Source organism: Oncorhynchus gorbuscha, linkage group LG01 (assembly GCF_021184085.1).
Source record: "Oncorhynchus gorbuscha isolate QuinsamMale2020 ecotype Even-year linkage group LG01, OgorEven_v1.0, whole genome shotgun sequence".
Lineage (NCBI taxonomy): Eukaryota > Metazoa > Chordata > Actinopteri > Salmoniformes > Salmonidae > Oncorhynchus > Oncorhynchus gorbuscha.
The window spans coordinates 70,400,018-70,422,125 of NC_060173.1; positions in this window are offsets into that span (position 1 = coordinate 70,400,018).

The following is a 22,108-nucleotide window of genomic DNA, read 5'->3' on the forward strand; positions in this document are numbered from 1 at the left end:
GTGAAACCAAATGAAACCAAGATGAAGTTTTATACTGGAAATGCCCCAGATTCTGAAGGCGCTGTGTTCCAATGTCTCCTTATATGGCTGTCAATGCGCCAGGAATGAGCCTGCCCTTTGTGTTGTCTCTCCAAGGTGTCTGCAGAATTGTGACGTGTTTGTAGGCATACCATTGGAAGATTGACCATAAGAGACTACATTTACCTGGTGTCCCGCCCGGTGTCCTGTGTCGAAATTATTGTGTAATCTGTAGGTCCATGCGCGTTCCATTTATTCAGAAGAGAAAGTCAACTGCCACAAAGGATTTTATCGTCGATAGATATGTGAAAAACACCTTGAGGATTGATTCTAAACATTGGTTTGCCATGTTTCTGTCGATATTATGGAGTTAATTTGGAAAAAAGTTCGCGTTTTAATGACTTAATATTATTTTTATTTTTATTTTTTTCTTACCCAAACGGGATGAACAAAACGGAGCGATTAGTCGACACAAATAATATTTTTTGTAAAGATGGAACATTTGCTATCTAACTGAGTGTCTCCTCATTGAAAAGATCTGAAGTTCTTCAAAGGTAAATTATTTTATTTTAATCCTTTTCTGTTTTTTGTGAAAATGTTGCATGCTGAAATACAGGCATAATCCTATGCTAGGCTATCAATACTGTTACACAAATGCTTGTTTAGCTATGGTTCAAAAGCATATTTTGAAAATCTGAGATGACAGTGATGTTTAACAAAAGGCTAAGCTTGAGAGCAAATAGATTAATTTCATTTCATTTGCGATTTTCATGAATAGTTAACGTTGTGTTATGCTAATGAGCTTGTGGATAGATTTACACAATCCTGGATACAGGTTTTTTTCGTAGCTAAACGTGACGCAGAAAACGGAGCGATTTGTCCTAAACAAATAATCTTTCAGGAAAAACTGAACATTTGCTATCTGAGAGTCTCCTCATTGAAAACATCCGAAGTTCTTCAAAGGTAAATGATTTTATTTGAATGCTTTTCTGGTTTTTGTGAAAATGTTGCCTGCTGAATGCTAATGCTAAATGCTACGCTAAATGCTACGCTAGCTATCAATACTGTTACACAAATGCTTGTTTTGCAATGGTTCAAAAGCATATTTTGAAAATCAACACAACAGTGTTGTTAACAAAAGGCTAAGCTTGAGAGCAAATAGATTAATTTAATTTCATTTGCGATTTTCATGAATAGTTAACGTTGCTTATGGTAATGAGCTTGAGGCTGTAGTCACGATACCGGATCCGGGATGGCTCGATGCAAGAAGTTAACCTGTAGATGTACGGGCTACCGGTGTCACGACTTCTGCCGATGTCGATGCCTCTCCTTGCTCCCCTTGTTCGGGCGGTGTTCGGCGGTCGACTACGGTCGGCTTCGACGGTCGACTTCGACGGTCTACTAGCCATCGCTGATCCATTATTAATTTTCCATTTGTGTTGTCTTGTTTTCCCACACACCTGGTTTCATTTCCCTCATTATGTGTTGTGTATTTAGCCCTCTGTTTCCCCTATGTCTTTGTGCGTGATTGTTTATTGTTAGGTCGGTACGTTTCCGGCTGGTTTATTCCCGGGTGCTGTTTTACCCGTATTTAGTGGAAACTGTTATATTGTTAGCACATTGGGTTTGTTCCTTTGTGCTATTGCCTTTATTAAAGTGCATTGTTCACTTATTTCTGCTGTCCTGCGCCTGACTTCATGCACCAGCTACACCCACCGCCTGACAACCGGACCCAAGCTCATGGAGGGCTAACTCCAAGAGCTCTTCAATCTCCACTGAGTTGGGTGGATCTGGTTTTAGTTTTTTTGTACTTTACGTGTGGAATGATCTACAATACACTTTAGAATTGGAGGAATTGGTGACTCTTGGGCATTTCAGACGGTTGTTAGGGGACCTTTTTACTGAGGAATGTGTCTGTTTTTTATGATTGTGTTTTGCTTTTCATGTATTGTTGTGTATAATAAAGTGCATTTTAATGTGTAGTTGAATGTGTTCATAATTTGTAGCCTCTTAAACTGTTATTCGACTAATGGTTATCCATTTGCATAGTTATTTGTTCTATTCACTCCAAGCATTTTCATTTTCCTGATTTGTTGTCACGTGTGTCTCTTTTCTCTTGTCTTAGTGTGCCTTTATTTCAAGAACAGAATCAATGTTTCCTTGACATAATTATTGTTCTCCGACTTCTGGGAGTCTACTCCGAAGGTTGTTTACTTGTTGATCTTGCTTGTTATCTAGCTGTTAGCAGGTCTTCCTGATGCTAAAATCAGAATATTGCCATAATGTTTCAGAGTAATTGCTGAATGCTTTAATGTAACAAATCAAACATTAAAATACCTTTTTAGAAGGTAAAGTTAAAAATCCAAACTGGTCCAAGAATGAACACCTGTATGAACAAAAATATAAACGCAACATGCAACAATTTCAATGACTATGCTGAGTTACAGTTCATACAAGGAAATCAGTCAATTGAAATACATTCATTAGGCCCTAATCTAATAGAATAGAGATATGCATCTGGTTGTAACCGATACCTTAGAAAAAAAGGTAGGGTCGTGGATAAAATAAACAGTCAATATCTGGTATAACCAGAATTTGCCTCATGCAGCACGACACAGCTCCTTCGCATAGAGTTGATCAGGCTGTTGATTGTGGCCTGTGGAATGTTGTGCCAATCCTCTTCAATGGCTGTGCGAAGTAGTTGGATATTGGCGGGAACTGGAATGCTGTGGTACACTTCAATCCAGAGCATCCCAAACATGCTCAATGTGTGACATGTCTGGTGAATATGCAGGCCATGGAAGAACTGGGACATGCTCAGCTTCCAGGAATTGTGGACAGATCCTTGCGACATGGGGCCTTGCCTTATCATGCTGAAACATGAGGTGATGGCAGCAGATGAATGGCATGTCAGTGGGCATCAAGCTCTTATCACGGTATTTCTGTGCATTCAAATTTCCCTCGATAAAATTAAATTGTGTTCATTGTCCGTAGCTTATGCCTGCCCATACCATAACTGTACCACCACCATGTGGGGCACTCTGTTCACAACCATGACATCAGAAAACTGCTCGCCCACACAATGCCTTCTGCCCTGTACAGTTGAATGCCGGATTCATCCGCGAAGAGCCCACTTCTCCAGTGTTCCAGTGGCCATCGAAGGTTGAATATTTGCCCACTGAAGACGGTTACGACGCCAAACTGCAGTCAAGTCAACACCCTGGTGAAGACGACGAGCACGTAGAGGAGCTTCCCTGAGACGGTTTCTGGTAGTTTTTGCAGAAATTATTTGGTTGTGCAAACCCACAGTTTCATCAGGTGTCCGGGTGGCTGGTCTTAGATGATCCCACAAGTCAAAAAGCTGGATATGGAGGTCCTGGGCTGGCGTGGTTACACGTGGCTGTATATGCTCCCTCAAAACTTGAGACATTTGTGGCATTGTGTCATTTGTGGCATTAGTTCTCTCTTGTATGTCCACAGTCAGAGATATAGTCATGGGAGTTGTTGTTTTTCTCGTTCTCTCTGCATGTCTTTGCTGCGGTGTTGGACCACATGAGCATTGACATGGCGATGACTAACTCGGACTTGGTATATCAAAGATCCTCTATGTCGCAGTATAACACCTGGGTTCTGAAATCACGTACCATCACCCTCTCTCCCTCTTTGAATTCTCTGACAGTCTTTCAGTGTCTATTTATTTGTTCTACATTTTAGTCATTGTAACTAAATATTTTTAAATTAAGTAGCTATCAGCAAAGTCTGTGCTAGTAACGGGGGAAGGGGGTCAAGTCTGAGTGTTAGGTAACACGTTTAATTTTTTCATTTTTCTTGGGGGATGCTGTGGGATTATTTAAGATACTCTTTGAAGAGGTAGATTTAAAGATGTTTTCGGACTCTGCTCTCCGCTGCTTCCACCACTGGGGTGCCAGGATAGAAAACAGACTGGACTGGTCGGAGCAGGACATTCCCTCCTGTAGGAGTGCGAGAGACAAGAGATGGCAGAACAGAGAACTCAGGTTGGCGAGTAACAGATTACATGTAATGGATTACAAAAAAAGGGAACTGTAATCCATTACGTTACCAACTTAAATATTGCAATCAGACTACAACTTTTGAAAAAACAAATGACAGTCAATATGGAACATGTGCAGTCGCAAAAACCATCAAGCGCTATGATGAAACTGGTTTTCATGAGGACCGAAGCAGGAAAGGAAGACCCATAGTTACCTCTACTGCAGAGGATAAATTCATTAGAGTTACCAACCTCGGAAATTGCATTCTAAATAAATGCTTCACAGAGTTCAAATAACAGACGCATCTCAACATCAACTGTTCAGAGGAGACTGCGTGAATCAGGCCTTCATGGTCAAATTACTGCAAAGAAACCACTACTAAAAGACACCAATAATAAGAGACTTGCCTGGGCCAAAAAACACTGGGCAATGGACATTAGACCAGGGGAAATCTGTCCTTTGGTCTGATGAGTCTGGTTCCAACTGTCGTGTCTTTGTGAGACGCAGAGTAGGTGAACAGATGATCTCTGCATGTGTGGTTCCCACCGTAACGCATGGAGGAGGAGGTGTGATGAGCATGGGGGTGCTTTGCTGATGACACTGTCTGTGATTTATTTAGAATTCAAGGCACACTTAACCAGCATGTGTCACGTTCTGACCATAGTTCTTGTGTGTTTTCCTTGTTTTAGTGTTGGTCAGGACATGAGCTGGGTGGGCATTCTATGTTGTGTGTCTAGTTTGTCTGTTTCTGTGTTTGGCCTGATATGGTTCTCAATCAGAGGCAGGTGTTATTCATTGTGTCTGATTGGGAACCATATTTATGTAGCTTGTTTTGTGTTGGGTTTGTGGGTGATTGTTTCCTGTCTTTGTGTCTATGTACCAGATAGGACTGTTTTCGGTTTTCACATTTGTTGTTTTGTCATTTGAAGTGTTCAGTTGGGATTTATTATTAAGGAAGATGAACACTCACCACGCTGCGCTTTGGTCCTCTCTTTCCCAGGAAGAAAGCATGGCTACCACAGGATTCTGCAGTGATACACCATCTGGTTTGCGTTTAATCACCATTTGTTTATCAAGAGGACAATTACCCAACACACCTCCAGACCGTTACAGAATCACCCACCCACCAAGGACCAAGCGGCGTGGTAAACAGAAGCAGCAGCAGGAGAAGCAGCAGCAGCAGGAGAGCCAGCACTATTTGGAGAAGTGGACTTGGGAGGAGATCCTAGATGGGCACAGGGAGAGTGTGGCAGAGTCAGGAGCCAGACCTGAGCCAACTCCCCCTGTTTACCACAAGGAGCCATGGATGTTATCGGAGCTGTCGGCGTAGCTGAGGGCTGAGTCTGAGAGGGTCGAGGAGTTATTGGACAGAATGGAGGAGAGTGAACGGATGGGAGATGAGGAGACACTCGAGGAGGTGTTAATAGAATTGGGGGAGTGTGAAGAGAGAGAGCAGTTGATTTGGCATAATATGCAAGGCATTCTCCCTGAGGTGCATGTCCCCTGCCCGGGATCCACCAGTGCCGGCACCCCGCACCAGGCTGTCTCTCCGTCCCATCAATACAGGTGCTCCCGCCTGTCTGGCACTACCAGAGTTTCCGCCCCTCAGTCCAGAGGTGCCAGAGCCCCTCAGTCCAGAGGCGCCAGAGCCCCTCAGTCCAGAGGCGCCAGAGCTTCTCTGTCCAGCGCTGCCAGAGCCTTCCTTCTCTCCAGCGCAGCCGGAGTCTCCCACCTGTCCGGCGTTGCCAGAGCTTCCGCCCCTCAGTCCAGAGGCGCCAGAGCCCCTCAGTCCAGAGGCGCCAGAGCCCCTCAGTCCAAAGGCGCCAGAGCCCCTCAGTCCAGAGGCACCAGAGCCAGTCAGTCCAGAGGCGCCAGAGCCCGTCTGTCCAGAGCTGCTAGAGTCTCCTGTCTGTCCAGAGCTGCTAGAGTCTCCCGTCTGTCCAGCGCAGTCAGATTCTCCCATCTGTCCAGAGCTGCTAGAGTCTCCCATCTGTCCAGATCTGCTAGAGTCTCCCGTCTGTCCAGAGACGCCAGAGACGCCAGTCAGCATGGAGCCGCCAGTCAGCATGGAGCCGCCAGAGCCGCCAGTCAGCATGGAGCCGCCAGAGCCGCCAGTCAGCATGAAGAGCCGCCAGAGCCGCCAGTCAGCCAGGATCTGCCAGAGCCGCCAGTCAGCCAGGATCTGCCAGAGCCGCCATTCAGCCAGGATCTGCCACAAACGTCAGTCAGCCTGGAGCTGCAAGAGCCGTCAGTCAGCCAGGAGCTGCCATAGCCGTCTGTCAGCCAGAAGCTTACAGAGCCGTCAACCAGCCTGAGCTACCTCTCAGTCCTGAGCTACCTCTCAGGCCTGAGCTACCCCTCAGTCCCGAGCTATCCTTCAGTCCCGAGCTATCCTTCAGTCCCGAGCTGCCCCTCAGTCCCGAGCTGCCCCTCAGTCCCGAGCTGCCCCTCAGTCCAGTGGGGCCCTTTGTTAGGGTTCCTAGGCCAAGGTCGGTGGCGAGGGTCGCCACTCAAAGGACGCTAAGGAGGTGGACTAAGACAATGATGGAGTGGGGTCCACGTTCGTCGCCAGAGCTGCCACCGCGGACAGATGCCCACCCAGACCCTCCACTAAAGGTTTAGGTTGTGCGGTCGGAGTCCGCACCTTGGATGGGGGGGTGGTACTGTCACGTTCTGACCATAGTTATTGTGTGTTTTCCTTGTTTTAGTGTTGGTCAGGACGTGAGCTGGGTGGGCATTCTATGTTGTGTGTCTAGTTTGTCTGTTTCTGTGTTTGGCCTGATATGGTTCTCAATCAGAGGCAGGTGTTAGTCATTGTCTCTGATTGGGAACCATATTTAGGTAGCTTGTTTTGTGTTGGGGTTTGTTGGTGATTGTTTCCTGTCTTTGTGTCTATGCACCAGATAGGACTGTTTTCGGTTTTCACATTTGTTGTTTTGTAATTTGAAGTGCTCAGTTGGGATTTATTATTAAAGAAGATGAACACTCAGCACGCTGCGCTTTGGTCCTCTCTTTCCCAGGAAGAAAGCCATTACAGCATGGCTACCACAGGATTCTGCAGTGATACACCATCTGGTTTGCGTTTAGTCGCTTAGTGCGACTATCATTTGTTTATCAAGAGGACAATTACCCAACACACCTCCAGACTGTGTAAGGGCTGTTTAACCAAGAAGGAGATTGATGGAGTGCTGCATCAGATGACCTAGCCTCTACAATCCTCCCTATCTCAACCAAATTGAGATGGTTTGGGATATAAGTCGGACCGCAGAGTAAAGGAAAAGCAGCCAACAAATGCTCAGCATTTGTGGGACCTCTTCAAGACTGTTGGAAAAGCATTCCAGGTGAAGCTGGTTGCGAGACGGCCAAGAGTGTGCAAAGCTGTCATCAAGGCAAAGGGTGGCTATTTGAAGAAACTCAAATATAAAATATATTTTGATTGGTTTAACACTTTTGGTTACTACATAATTCCATATGTGTTATTTCATAGTTTTGATGTCTACACTATTATTCTACAATGTAGAAAATAGTAAAAATAAAGAACAATCCTTGAATGAGTAAGTGCTCTAATAATTTTGAATGGTAGTGTAAATATATCCATTGATTATTGAAGAATACATATTGTAAATCCTTTGAGGTTAGTTTCATTTATCACACTCCAAGCGAACCCAAAACAAAATATACGCTTGTTTTTCTGCAATGTTTGTAAAGATTGTGAATGTAAACAAACAGCTAAAACAGTCATTTTGATATAATGGATGGTCAGTCCTTGCATCCATAGCTCTGTCTATTAATCTGAGAGTGATTAGATTTGTCTAGGCCCATCCCTCAGCTTTTTACCAAAACAGAGGCGGGGCGAGCCAATTTGTTATAGTTTCATCTGTAGATTTGCCCTTTAAACAGCTATGTATTATCAAGATATGAAAGTGTCACCAATTTAAAGGTAAATAATAGTCCTATAGCAAATGCAGCACATGGCATTCATTTTTCACATGGACACAGCACTTTTCAGTAGTGCTCAAAATATGCCATTCCATGAGCACAGCAATCAGTCCTCCATGACAAAAAGATCATAAACAACAGAGCAGATCTGACTAATAAGTCCTTAGTTTTGGGGTTATACTCAGGTAAAACAATTTGCCTAATCTATGTTTCCATATTTCCAAGTCTTATTCTTGAAGATCAAGGGGTATAACATTTATTGGAATGACTGGAATTCTTATAGACTTTGGTTTTTTAATGTAAAGATATAATTTAATCGTAGTATTATATGTAGTAGAAAGTGATGGGTTAGAACCAACCCATAAAGTAAAATTTAACATCCAAATATGGCCAGCTGTGTAAACCTTAACATTGATTTATCGTGTAATAGATGCCGCTCAATTTGTAACATACATCGCTGAAGTTGGAGACTTTTATCTCCCTCACCAACTTCAAACATCAGATAGCTGAGCAGCTAACCGTTCGCTGCAGCTGTACATAATCTATTGGTAAATAGCACACCCATTTTCACCTACCTCATCCCCACAGTTTTTATTTATTTACTTTTCTGCTCTTTTGCACACCAATATCTCTACCTGTACATGATCATCTGATCATTTATCACTCCAGTGTTAATCTGCAATATTGTAATTATTCGCCTACCTCCTCATGCCTTTTGCACACATTGTATATAGACTCCCCTTTTTTCTCTGTGTTATTGACTTGTTAATTGTTTACTCCATGTGTAACTCTGTGTTGTCTGTTCACACTGCTATGCTTTATCTTGGCCAGGTCGCAGTTGCAAATGAGAACCTGTTCTCAACTAGCCTACCTGGTTAAATAAAGGTGAAATAAAAAATAAATAAATAAATAAATACATTGTTGGCTTCTTCTAATGCCTCTTGATGGGAAACTAATCTAAAAGTAACTGAAAGTAATCAGAGTATGTTACTAATTTTGGGTAATCCAAAAGTTACGTTACTGATTACAATTTTGGACAGGGAACCAGTATCTGTAACAGATTACAGGTAGAAAGTAACATACCAACCCTGGTTAGGGTGTAGGGTTTGAGCATAGCATGAAGGTAGGGAGGGGCAGTTCCTCTTTCTGCTCCGTAGGCAAGTACAATGGTCTTGTTGTCTGTCTTTAGCTTTCACCTGCTGTAGCTGGTGCTTAGCCACAGTGTTTGACAAGTCTGGTACGTGGTTGGCATTTCATAAACAGTTAAGCTGGTGTACCTTCCATTACTGTGTGTGGTGTGTTCTGGTAAGTGAACAGGAAGCGGGCAAGCGTTTGATGGATGGGTCGAGTCTAGTCCAGTCCTTCTTAAAAGGTTTGCACGTCTTTCTCCAATGCACTGTTTGATGCTGGGTGGTAAATTGGTGACAGGATGTGCCTTACTCCATTGTTCTTGAGAAACATTTCAAAGTTGTTTGACTTGAAAGATTTGTCCGAGACGAGCTCCTTAACTAGTCCGAAGGTATGCGAACAGGTGTCTGAGAAGATACATACAGTACTTTTCATCAAGGTCTAATATTATGCATGCTTTGCAATTATGTGTCCCGGACAATGCAAAAACAATGCCAACAAACCAATATCATACAAAGCAACACTATACTGTGTGGCCTAAGGGAGTGGACTAGGCAGTAAGTGTGTTGGTTCGGCAATAGCTAATGGGGATCTGAATAAACCAACAACAAACACACACACACACACACACACACACACACACACACACACACACACACACACACACACACACACACACACACACACACACACACACACACACACACACACACACACACACACACACACACACACACACACACACACACACACACACACACACACACACACACACACACACACACACACACACACACACTACTGCTTAGTAACAGCATAGTAAGTAATACAGACAGATGTAGATCACAGCTACTATAAGTGGAAGAGGCATTGAAAGAGACAGGAAGAGAGGGAAAAAGAGGAATAGAGGCAGAGGGAGAGACTGGACATCTGCTAGCTCGAGGGCCTCCAGTGGTTCAGGGGCTGTGTGTGTGTGTGTGTGTGTGTGTGTGTGTGTGTGTGTGTGTGTGTGTGTGTGTGTGTGTGTGTGTGTGTGTGTGTGTGTGTGTGTGTGTGTGTGTGTGTGTGTGTGTGTGTGTGTGTGTGTGTGTGTGTGTGTGTGTGTGTGTGTGTGCCTGTCAGAGCATCTGTGTTTCTGTTCTGTATGTGTTTGCCCAGGCATCAGTACATATGTGGGTTGATTCGAAGGGCTGGTGTGGAGCTCCAGGCCAGCTCTCTGTCATGCCCAGCCAAGGTTAGCCTCTCGCTGGGATCCGGAGGGGAAGAGAGCGGACACGGTGGGTGCGAAGATGGGAGTGGAGGCTCCAACATGACCACTATGGCCTCTGCATGCAGTGTCCAATAGCAACTGAATCTGGAAAGGTAAAGCCTTTCAGACACACAGAGAGGCAAGTGAAGAGTAGACCACTCATTGACAAATAAGCATACACAAAAGCCAGCACACATACACAACACACATTCAGGTTCACAAGTGAAGAGTAGACCACTCAATGACAAATAAGTATACACAAAAGCCAGCACACACACAACACACATTCAGGATCACAAACAAATGCACACAATTTTTTAGGTTGGCATTCATAGTGATGACTGGTACTGGACGCAGCTCTGCAAAGTGGTCACTAGCTGGCACAGCCACAAAAATCATAAAATCGATCACCAAAGCCCAATATACTACCCACCACTGTGACTTCTATGCTCTCGTTGGCTGGCCCTACCTACATATCTGTCGCCAAACCCACTGGCTCCAGGTCATCTATAAGTCTTTGCTAGGTAAAGCCCCGCCTTATCTCAGCTCACTGGTCACCATAGCAACACCCACCCATAGCACGTGCTCCAGCAGGTATATTTCACTGGTCATCCCCAAAGTCAACACTTAGTTTGGCTGCATTTCCTTCCAGTTCTCTACAGCTATTGACTGGAACGAATTGCAAAAATATCTGAAGTTGGAGTCTTTTTCTCCCTCTGTAACATTAAGCATCAGCCATCAGAGCAGCTTACAGATCACTGTACCTGTACACAGCCAATCTCTAAATAGCACACCAAACTACCTCATCCCCATATTATTACTTAAACTCTTGCTCTTTTGCACCCCAGTATCTCTACTTGCACATAATCATCGGCACATATATCGATCCAGTACTAATGCTAAATTGTAATTATTTTCACCTCTATGGCCTATTTATTGCCTTACCTCCCTACTCTTCTACATTTTCACACACAGTACATAGATTGTATTATATTTTCTATTCTGTTATTGACTGTACGTGTGTTTATGTGTAACTCCATGTTGTTGTTTTTGTCACACTGCTATGCTTTATCTTGGCCAGGTCGCAATTGTAAATGAGAACTGACCAACATGATTAATTAAGGCTAGGCGTCCAGCTAGTGGGACAACTTCCGGTAAAACTGGAGGGCACGCAATTCAAATATATAATAATACAAATTATGGATATTACACATTTAGGAACATATTGAGAATTGAGGATAAAGTAAGGACCCTAGCACTAACAAGTTTTAAATAAAGATGAAATACAAATAAATAAAATGCCTAACCCTAAACTTAAATTAAGACCAAATATAATTATTTTATGATATAGCCAATTTTGACTTTGCAGCTGGCCCAATAAATGTCAACCTGCCATGAATTCACACACACACACGCACACAATACGACAGAACAAAAGTCCATCACAATGTGATCGAAACACTGTGGATTATCTGACAAAGTAGCCCTGACTAGATGAGGAGAAGGACGACTATGAAAGTAACAAGGAGACCTGTATGTCCTAAAGCTGTTGGCTGGTGTATTATATCCATTCCACCTGTATCCATTACCTCGATCATCTTACGTACACACACACACACACACACACAGTTTTTCTGAGCTAGAGTGCAGCCATAGACACTGAAACCCTTTCTGACATGTCTGATTCACCTGTGTACACATACTGATAGAACCGCAGGGGAATTAAATAAAACCTTTAAAATTGCGATATAGAACGTTTTGGACAACCAGATCAAATTTACGTGGAAATGTGAGTTATAGATCTGTCATTCTCATTGAAAGCAAGTCTAAGAAGAGGTAGATATGTTATATGTGCGCTATTTCTATGCGTCCTGTACTAACGTTTGGTTTTTGCGTCTTTTACTTTCAGATTGTTACACCAGCTTCAAACAGCTGAAAATGTAATATTTTATATATTTCAAAGTGTTTTACATACATTTAATTGAAGTTACTTTGGAATGTGAAAAATTATACTGGCGTAGCAAAGTTGGGGAATTGTTGATAACGGTCTTGTGGGTGCATGGTAGCTGTATTGTCAATGTTAGAATATTACTTATTGGGAGCAGCAAGCAGTGAGTGAACATAATTCTCCTCAGTCATGTGGGTGGAACCATAACCTCAAAAACATAATAATGTAACAAACTCCGTGGAGATACCTGATAATAATGATTTGTATTAATACAGCACTTCTCAAACTGAAAGACATTGTACCACTAGTGTGCCAACGCTACTATGGTGCAACTATAGAGATGATGTATACAATGGCAAGAAAAAGCATGTGAACCCTTTGAAATGATCTGGATATCTGGATGAATTGGTCATAAAATGTGATCATAACTTAATCTTAAATCTTAAGTCACAACAATAGAAAAACACAGTCTGCTTCAACTAATAACACACAAACAATTACAAGTTTTCATGTCTTTACTGAACACACCGTGTAAACATTCACAGTGCAGGGTGCAAAAAGTAGGTGAACCCTTGGATTTAATAACTGGTTGACCCTCCTTTGGCAGCAATAACCTCAACCAACAATTTTCTGGAGTTACGGATCAGACCTGCACAACGGTCAGGAGGATTTTTGGGCCAGTCCACTTTACAAAACTGTTTCAGTTCAGCAACATTCTTGGGATGTCTGCTGTGAACCACTCTCGAGGTCATGCCATTATCTCAAACGGGTTGAGGTCCGGACTCTGACTGGGCCACTCCAGAAGGCGTATTTTATTCTGTTGAAGCCATCTTGTTGTTGAATTACTTCTGTATTTTGGGTCGTGGCAGCAATGTTTATTTGGACAGCAGTGGCTTCTTCCGCGGTGTCCTTCTATGAACACCATTCTTGTTTAATGTTTTACGTATCATGGACTCGTCAACAGAGATGTTAGCATGTTCCATAGATTTCTGTAAGTCTTTAGCTGACATTCTAGGATTCTTCTTAACATCATTGAGCATTCTGCGCTGTGCTCTTGCAGTCATCTTTGCAGGACGGCCACTCCTAGGGAGAGTAGCAACAGTGCTGAACTTTTTCCATTTATAGACAATTTGTCTTACCATAGAATATTGAATGACAAGGTATTTAAGAGATACTGTTGTAACCATTTCCAGCTTTATTCAAGTCTTCTGAGATATATTTTGGTTGATGGCATGGTTCACATCAGGCAACGCTTCTTGTGAATAGCTCAAATTTTGTGAATGTTTTTTATACGGCAGGGCAGCTCTAACCAACATCTCCAATCTCATCTCATTGATTGGACTCCAGGTTAGCTGACCCCTGACTCCAATTAGCTTATGGAGAAGTCATTAGCCTAGGGGTTTTTCCAACCTATACTGTGGAAATGTAAATGATGTATTCAATATAGACAAGAAAAATTCAATAATTTGTGTGTTATTAGTTTAAGCACACTGTGTTTGCCTATTGTTGTGATTTAGATCAGATCAAATTTTATGACCAATTTATGCAAAAATCCAGGTAATTGCAAAGGGTTCACATACTTTTTCTTGCCACTGCATATGTAGTAGCAACCACCAACAATCTTCCAACTGATCCGACATCGGAGCCCTTGTTGTTTCTCTCTTGTTGCTCTTTTACCAGCCGGCAAACCTTAGGTTTTGTGGAAGAGAGACCTTAGCCTTGTTTTCTTCAGCGGCTCCACCCCTCCCCTCCGTCACTCCCAGGCGTTGGATAGAGGATACAGCCAGTGCTCTCGGAACACACAGGGAGAGAAGCTGCCAGCGAGTAGTCATGGCAACAGCTTCTCTCTGGTCTCTGGCAAAAGAGGGAGTGTGGAGAATTGCAGGGCCCCTTTCACTCACTCTCTCTCTTTTTATCTCTCATTCTTTCCCTCTCCATCTCTCAATCCCTCTCCCTTTTTTCTTCCTCTCTATGTCTCTCTCTCAACCCCTCTCTCTATTTCTCTCTCCCCTCCTGTGCCTCCATCTCTCTCCCACCCTCTCTCTCATACAGCCCAAATTAAAGGGGTCACATTCATTTTCTGGAACCCGTTTACATAATCATATACGGATGTTGTGTTGCAGAGAAGCCTGGAGAGAGAGAGGGAGGATGATTGCCACACATCGAATAATGTATTTTTCAAATGGAAGATTGTAGTGGGTGGAAAATAGGCCGAAGAGATACTTGTGCATCTCGACCAGAAGTCCACAAATGCTACAGAGCTAAATTAAATTAGAATTGAGGATTACAAACATTAGTTTTTTGTCAGCTGCTGAAAAATAACTTTGAGGGAATATTTGTACACAACATGATTCTTACAATATCTATATTTTTTGTCTGTGAGCACTTCAATGCTAATTAGATTTCTCTCTACGAACAGCTATAACATGGTTGTGCTTTCTGAACTAGTCCATGACTTGTGATTCTCACTCAGTCATTGAATGATTTACATGTACAATCAGGTCATTTTCAAGATTTTACAAGCTTTCAGATATGCAGTAGGTTCTTTTTCTTCTTGTGTGTTTTACATGAATACAATTTAATTAACCTTTAATCTGTAGTTCTCTTTATAGTATCCACACTCCAGTCTATACGGTTTCCTGTATTGTGGACAGTTTGTGTCTTTTGCAAGGGGATGATTTAAAAGACATTATATCACAGACATCGTTGGAATGTTTTCTTGAGTGGCCTGCCCTGGCGAAATGGACTATAGCTTTTGTAAATAAATCAGGTCTGCTTATTTTCTATTTGATTTAATCTGGGCAAAATCAAACTTTGATATTAGTCCAAAATAAAATAAATGGTTTTGAGGTGTTGTTTTTTCAGTTTGAGTGAAATGTTGAGCCTGCACAGGCAGAAAAAAACATATTGTGAATATAGCCATTGGATTACATCACAAGCAAACAATGTATATTTTTAAATGCAGGGATTTTCTACATTCGAGGAACGGGGGAATGGTCTGACATACTAAGGACACAGAAGGGGCAAGAAAATTAATCATGAGTTGAAAAATTAAAGGATCCCCTAAGTGTGTTGAAAAAAAATGACTAGATGAATGCTTGGCTTTCCAAAACAATTAAAAAAATTGGTTCGTGCATAGGTCTGTCACAGGATCTCAGTGTATATACACCTATTCTGAAAGGCCCCAGAGTCTGCAACACCACTAAGCAAGGGGCACCACCAAGCAAGCAGTACCATGAAGAGCAATGAGCTCTCTAAACAAGTCAGGGACAAAGTTGTGGAGAAGTACAGTTCAGGGTTGGGATGTAAACAAATATCTGAAACTTTGAGCATCCCACAGAGCACCATTAAATAGATTATTAAAAAATGGATATATATGGCACCACAACAAACCTGCCAAGAGAGGGCCGCCCACCAAAACGCACGGACCAGGCAAGGAGGGCATTAATCAGAGGCAACAAAGACACCAAGGATAACCCTGAAGGAGCTGCAAAGCTCCACATCAGAGATTGTAGTATCTGTCCATAGGACTACTTTAAGCCTACACTCCACAGAGCTGGGCTTTATGGAAGAGTGGCCAGAAAAAAAGCCATTGGTTAATAAATCCTCTCTGGGAATAGGGTCTAGTTTCCTGAATTTCTGACTGACTGACGTGCCCAAAGTAAACTGCATGTTAGTCAGCCACAGAATCCAGGATTTGCATATAATTGATAACATTGGATAGAAAACACTTTGACGTTTTTAAAACGGTTAAAATCATGTCTGAGACTATAAAATAATGGATATGGCAGGCGAAAATCCAAATAAAAACCAACCAGAATTATTTTTTGAGATCCCAGGCTCTTATAATTCGTCTTCCAGATTGCAATTCCTATGGCTTCCATTAGATGTCAACAGTTTCTATTCAAGGTTTCAGGCTTGTTTTTTGAAAAACAAGCAAGAATTTTGAGTTTTGGTAAGAAGAGCACGGGAACAACATCAGTCTTTCAGCGAGTGAGGGAGAGGGTGCGCACTTACTCATTACTTTCCGTATTAAATATTAAGGTATATTTACATTTTAGAGTACCTGAGGATTGAACAGAAACATTGTTTGACTTGTTTGGACAAAGGTTAGTGGTAGCTTTTTGGACTCCTTTGTCTGCACGTTGAACAAGTGGATCATTGAAATCGATGGCTCCAACTAAACAGACTTTTGGGATATAAAGAAGGATTTTATCTAACAAAACGACCATCCATGTTGTAGCTGGGACCCTTGGTATTGCAAATAGAGGAAGATCTTCAAAATAAGTGATTTATTTCATCGCTATTTGTGATTTTATGAAGCCTGTGCTGGTTGAAAAATATGTTGATGTGGGGAACCGTCCTCAGACAATCGCATGGAGTTCTTTCGCCGTTAGGCCTATTGTAAATCGGACAATGCATTTAGATTAACAAGAATGTAAGGTTTTAAATGATATAAGATACATGTATATTCAGGACTGTTTAATATTACTAATATTTATTTGAATTGTGCACCCTCCAATTTCACCTGATGTTGTCGGCTTGTGTCCCGCTAGCGGCACGCCTATCCCCATTTTAAGTAAAAAAAGAAGCAAACATGTTCGATGTTCGCAAAAAGGCATGTGGGAGACTCCCCAAACATATGGAAGAAGGTACTCTGGCCAGATGAGACTAAAATGTAGCTTTTTGGCCATCAAGGAAAACGCTGTGTCTGGGGCAAACCCAACACCTCTCATCACCTCGAGAACACCATTCCCACAGTGAAGCATGGTGGTGGGAGCATCATGCTGTGGGGCTGTTTTTCATCGGCAGGGACTGTGAAACTGGTCAGAATTGAAGGAAAGCTGGATGGCGCTAAATACAGGGAAATTCTTGAAGGAAACCTGATTCAGTCTTCCAGAGATTTGAGACTAGGATGGAAGTTCACCTTCCAGCAGGACAATGACCCTAAGCATACTGCTAAAGCATCACTCAAGTGGTTTAAGGGGAAACATTTAAATGTATTGGATTGGCCTAGTCAAAGCCCATACCTCAATCCAATTGAGAATCAGTGGTATGACTTAAAGATTGCTGTACACCAGCGGAACCCATCCAACTTGAATGAGCTGGAGCAGTTTTGCCTTGAAGAATGGGCAAAAATCCCAGTGGCTAGATGTGCAGAGCTTATGAAGACATACCCAAGAGACTTACAGCTGTAAAGGTGGCTCCACAAAATATTGACTTTGGGGGGTGAATAGTTATGCACGCTCAAGTTTTCAGTTTTTTTGTCATATTTCTTGTTTGTTTCACAATACAAAAAATGTTGCATCTTCAAAGTGGTAGGCATGTTGTGTAAATCAAATTGAACAAACCTCCCAAAAATCTGTTTTAATTCCTGGTTGTAAGGCAACAAAATAGGAGAAAGATGAAAACTTTCGCAACCCACTGTATTTATTATGGATCCCCATTAGCTGCTGCTCTTCCGGGGGTCCAAACACCATTAAGACAAAAATCAAACAAACAAAAACAGTATATATAACATCATTACACCACTATATATCTACAACACAAAGTGTATAATACCAACATAAAACAATATTAAAATGTACGTGTGTGTAGAGTGCAGTGCGTGTGCTAGAGTTTGTGTGAGTATGTGTGCCTGTGTGTGTGTGTTTCTGGTCTGGACTTTGGGGACTGTGAAGAGACCCCTGGTGGCAGGTCTTGTGGGGTATGCATTGGTGTCTGAGTTGTGTGCTATTTGTTTGAACAGACAGATCGGTGCTTTTAACATGTCAATACCTCTCACAAAGTAGTGATGCACTAAATCTCTCCACTACTTTTAGCCAGGAGAGAGTGATATGCATGCCATTCATGTTAGCTCTCTGTGTAGATTTAAGGGCCAGTCGTACAGCTCTTTTCTGGGCCAACTGTCATTTGCCTGTGTCCCTCTTTGTGGTACTTGAACATGTGACTGGGCAGTAATTCAGACGCAACAACGATAGGGCCTGTAGGACTAGTTTTGTTGATAGCAATGTCAAGAAAGCAGAACAACGCTTTATTACAGACAGACCTCTGCCCATCTTAGCTACTGTTGCATCAATATGTTTTGACCATGACAGTTGACCATGACAATCCATGGTTATTCCAAGCAGTTTCAGTTTAACTTCTCTAGGGTAGCGGGCAGCATTTTGAATTTTGGATGAAAAGCATGCCCAAATTAAACTGCCTTCTACTCAGGCCCAGAAGATAGGATATGCATATAATTATTAGAGTTGGATAGAAACACTCTAAAGTTTCCAAAACTGTTAAAATAGTGTCTGTGAGTATAACAGAACGGATTTGGCAGGCGAAGACCTGAGACATATCCATTCAGGAAGTCGTTTTTTTCTGGTTTTGCAGTTTTCTATTCAATGCCATTACAGTAGCCATTGATTTAGGACTACATTTACTGTTCCTATGCCTTCCACTAGATGTCAACAGTCTTTAGAAATTGTCAACAGATGTCAACAGTCATTCGAAAACATTCTGTTAAGTTACAGCCTTATTCTAAAATGTGTTAAATTATATTTTTTCATCAACAATCTACACATAATACCGCATAATGACAATGTAAAAAGTGTTGTTGTTTTTTAAATTTTTGCAAAAACTCCAGAAATAACTTATTTACATTCAGACCCTTTACTATGAGATTCGGAATTGAGCTCAGATGCATCCGGTTTCCATTGATCATTCTTGAGATGTTTCTACAACTTGATTGGAGTCCACCTGTGGTAAATTCAATAAAAGCGTACATGATTTGGAAAGGCACACATCTGTCAATATAAGGTCCCACAGTTTACAATGCATCTCAAAGCAAAAACCAAGCCATGTGGTTGAAGGAATTATCCCTAAAGCTCCAAGACAGGATTGTGTCGAGGCACTAATTCTGGGGAAGGATACCAAAAAATGTCTGCAGCACTGAGCGTCCCCAAGAACAAAGCGGTCTCCATCATTCTTAAATGGAAGAAGTTTGGAACCACCAAGACTCTTCCTAGAGCTGGCCGCCTGGTCAAACTGAGCAATCGTGGAAGAAGGGCCTTGACCAAGAACCTGATTGGAGCTCTGTCAGAGTGACAGAGTTCCTCTGTGGAGATTGGAGAACCTTCCAGAAGGACAACCATCTCAGCAACACTCCAGCAATTAGGCCATTAAAGTAGAGGGGCCAGACAGAAGCCACGAGGTTGTTCAGGAATCTCTCAGTTTTAGTCCAAATTAACTCGTGTTTGGACATCATATCAGAGATCCTTTGAGTTTGCTGAGAGAGACGTTGTTGCAGGGCGACACCTTAGAAACATATCTGTTGGAGCACATTGGCGTTTTTCAATACATATTGCACCTATGAGTTTGCCAGTGAGAATCTGGAGATGGCACAAACTAAAATGATCAGGCCCGAAACCATGCTTTTGCTGTGGGTGACCAAGTCCTGGTTTTGTTGCCCATTCTGGGGTCACCGTTGCAGGTTTGCTTATCAGGCCCTTACCCCACAATGAAAAAATGTGGTAGTCTGGATTACCTAATCGCCACACCAAAGCACAGGAAAACCTGGCAGTGTCCTGTCAACATGTGGAAACCGGTAGTTGTGTTCTGCCAGTGGTCACTGCTGTCACCGTTGACTATAGTCTTCCTCAAGAGTATGAGGAAAGTCCAATACACCCTCTGCCGCTTTGATGGAAATTCTAGAAAACCTTGATGTATTTTTGGCACACTTGTGTCTGGAGGAAAAAGGTGACATAGTTGCACTGCTTTTAGAATATCAGGATTTATTGTCAGATGTGCCAACCCAGACAAATATGCTAGAGCATGATTTTGACATTGGGCAGTCGGCCCGATCAAACAGCATGCCTATAGAGTGGACCCTCAGAGAGGAGTTCATGATTCAGCACAGCATTGCACAACATGGCAACAGTCTGTAGAGTTTGCCCTGTATATATGTACCTAAGGTGAATGGGTCTCTGTAGTTTCTTCTAATTTTTGGAATCTCAATGCCATTACTAAGTGGCGGCAGGTAGCCTAGTGGTTAGAGCGTTAGGCCAGTAACTGAAAGGTTGCTGGATTGAATCCCAGGGCTGACAAGGTAAACATCTGTTGTTCTGCCCTTGAACAAGGCAGTTTACTCATTGTTCCCCGGTAGGCTGTCATTGTAAATAAGAATTTGTTATTAACTGACTTGCCTAGTTAAATAAAAAACTAAGCCTGACTCATACCCCTTTCCCAGGGTCGACGATAGTGTGGACTGTGTCGGCAGTACTAAGTATGATGATAACACTGTTGAGCACCCTGTGGGGTACTTTTCAAAGAAATTGGCTTCATATCAAAAACACTATTTGACCACCACGTGAAGGAAATGCTCACTTTTGTACTGGCTCTTCAGCACTTTGAGGTTTATGTATCGTTATCTACCCCTCCGGTGTTCTATATCGATCATAATACTCTAATTTTCCTGCAAATACATGGTCCACAATCTACCAACTCCTTCGCTGGAGTCTAGTATTACAGGAGTTTCACCTTAATATTACAGGAGGATAGGGGCGCCATGTGCGACTGACGTGTTTTCCATTTGCTTTTCCGTGGTATTCTTAAAGTTCATGTGAATTTTGCAGCAGAACTGTATTTAATTTCAAATATTAGTTTGGTGATCCATTTCCGTAAAAAAAAAAGACTACTTTGCTTTCGAATGTCAGCATGTTGACGAAACATAAGGCCAAAAGCATGAGTTTGAGAAAACTCGGCCTACAAGACCCACTCTCATCACCGCCCTCTCCTGAGTCTGAGGGCCCGGGGACTCACACTTTACCCGGAGGTGCGGCTTGGCCTCGCAGCCCTGAAATGAACATTGTCGAGGCCATCAAACTACTAAGCTCTGAGATAGTTTAAATGAAAACGGAGGTGGTTGTTGATTGAAGCCTGAATACAGGAGGTTTCTGATACTTTAAAAGCAGATCTAACCATCCTGCGGAACGAGACTGTGCCAGCAATCACATCACTCAAAACAACAACAGAGTAGCACACTACAACAATTGCAGCACTGGAGACCTCCGCTACCAATGTCTCCGACATAACTACATCCCTGGAGGCTGACGTGAAATGCCTAGCTGCGGATTTGAAAAAGGTGAAGGAGAGCTGTGTGAGTTTAGAGGGATTCTCTCGCCGCAATAACCTGAGGCTTGTATCAGTCCCAGAGTCAGCGGAAATGCCTCGCGCCACGGATTTCGTTTTTGTGCTGCTGAAAGATGTTTTTTGCCTTAGATGAAAAGCCCCTGATTGATCGGGCCCACCGGTCGCTGTACCCAAAGCCCCGGGATGGGGAAAGGCCCCATGACATTTTCTTCGAGTGCACTTTTTCCATGAGAAGATGGAGATTCTCCGACGAGCCAGCAATACCACTCTGAGCTTTCAAGGACAGAGCTTCTCCGTCTACCAGGACTACTCCCCCACTGTTTCCAGGCAGCGTGCAGCTTTCGGACAGGCAAAACGACTACTACGGGACCATCCAGGTGTGAAGCATGGACTGCAATTCCCAGCCCATTTATGGCTATCTCATGATGGTAAACAATACACATATGAGTCTCCGGATGAGGCTATGGCTCACATTCAACGTCACATCAAGAAGTCTTGAACTTGCTCACAGTTCAGCATCTGTTGCTTGCGAACTGTGGATAGTAAGTAACCCACCTGTGGTACAATTATGTTTAGTTATAACATGCTAGTCTTGTATAGTTGGGGAGTTGGGGAACCCATTCAGGCTTATTTGATGTCATCTAATGTTTTGATCATCTAATGTGCTTGCCTTACAAG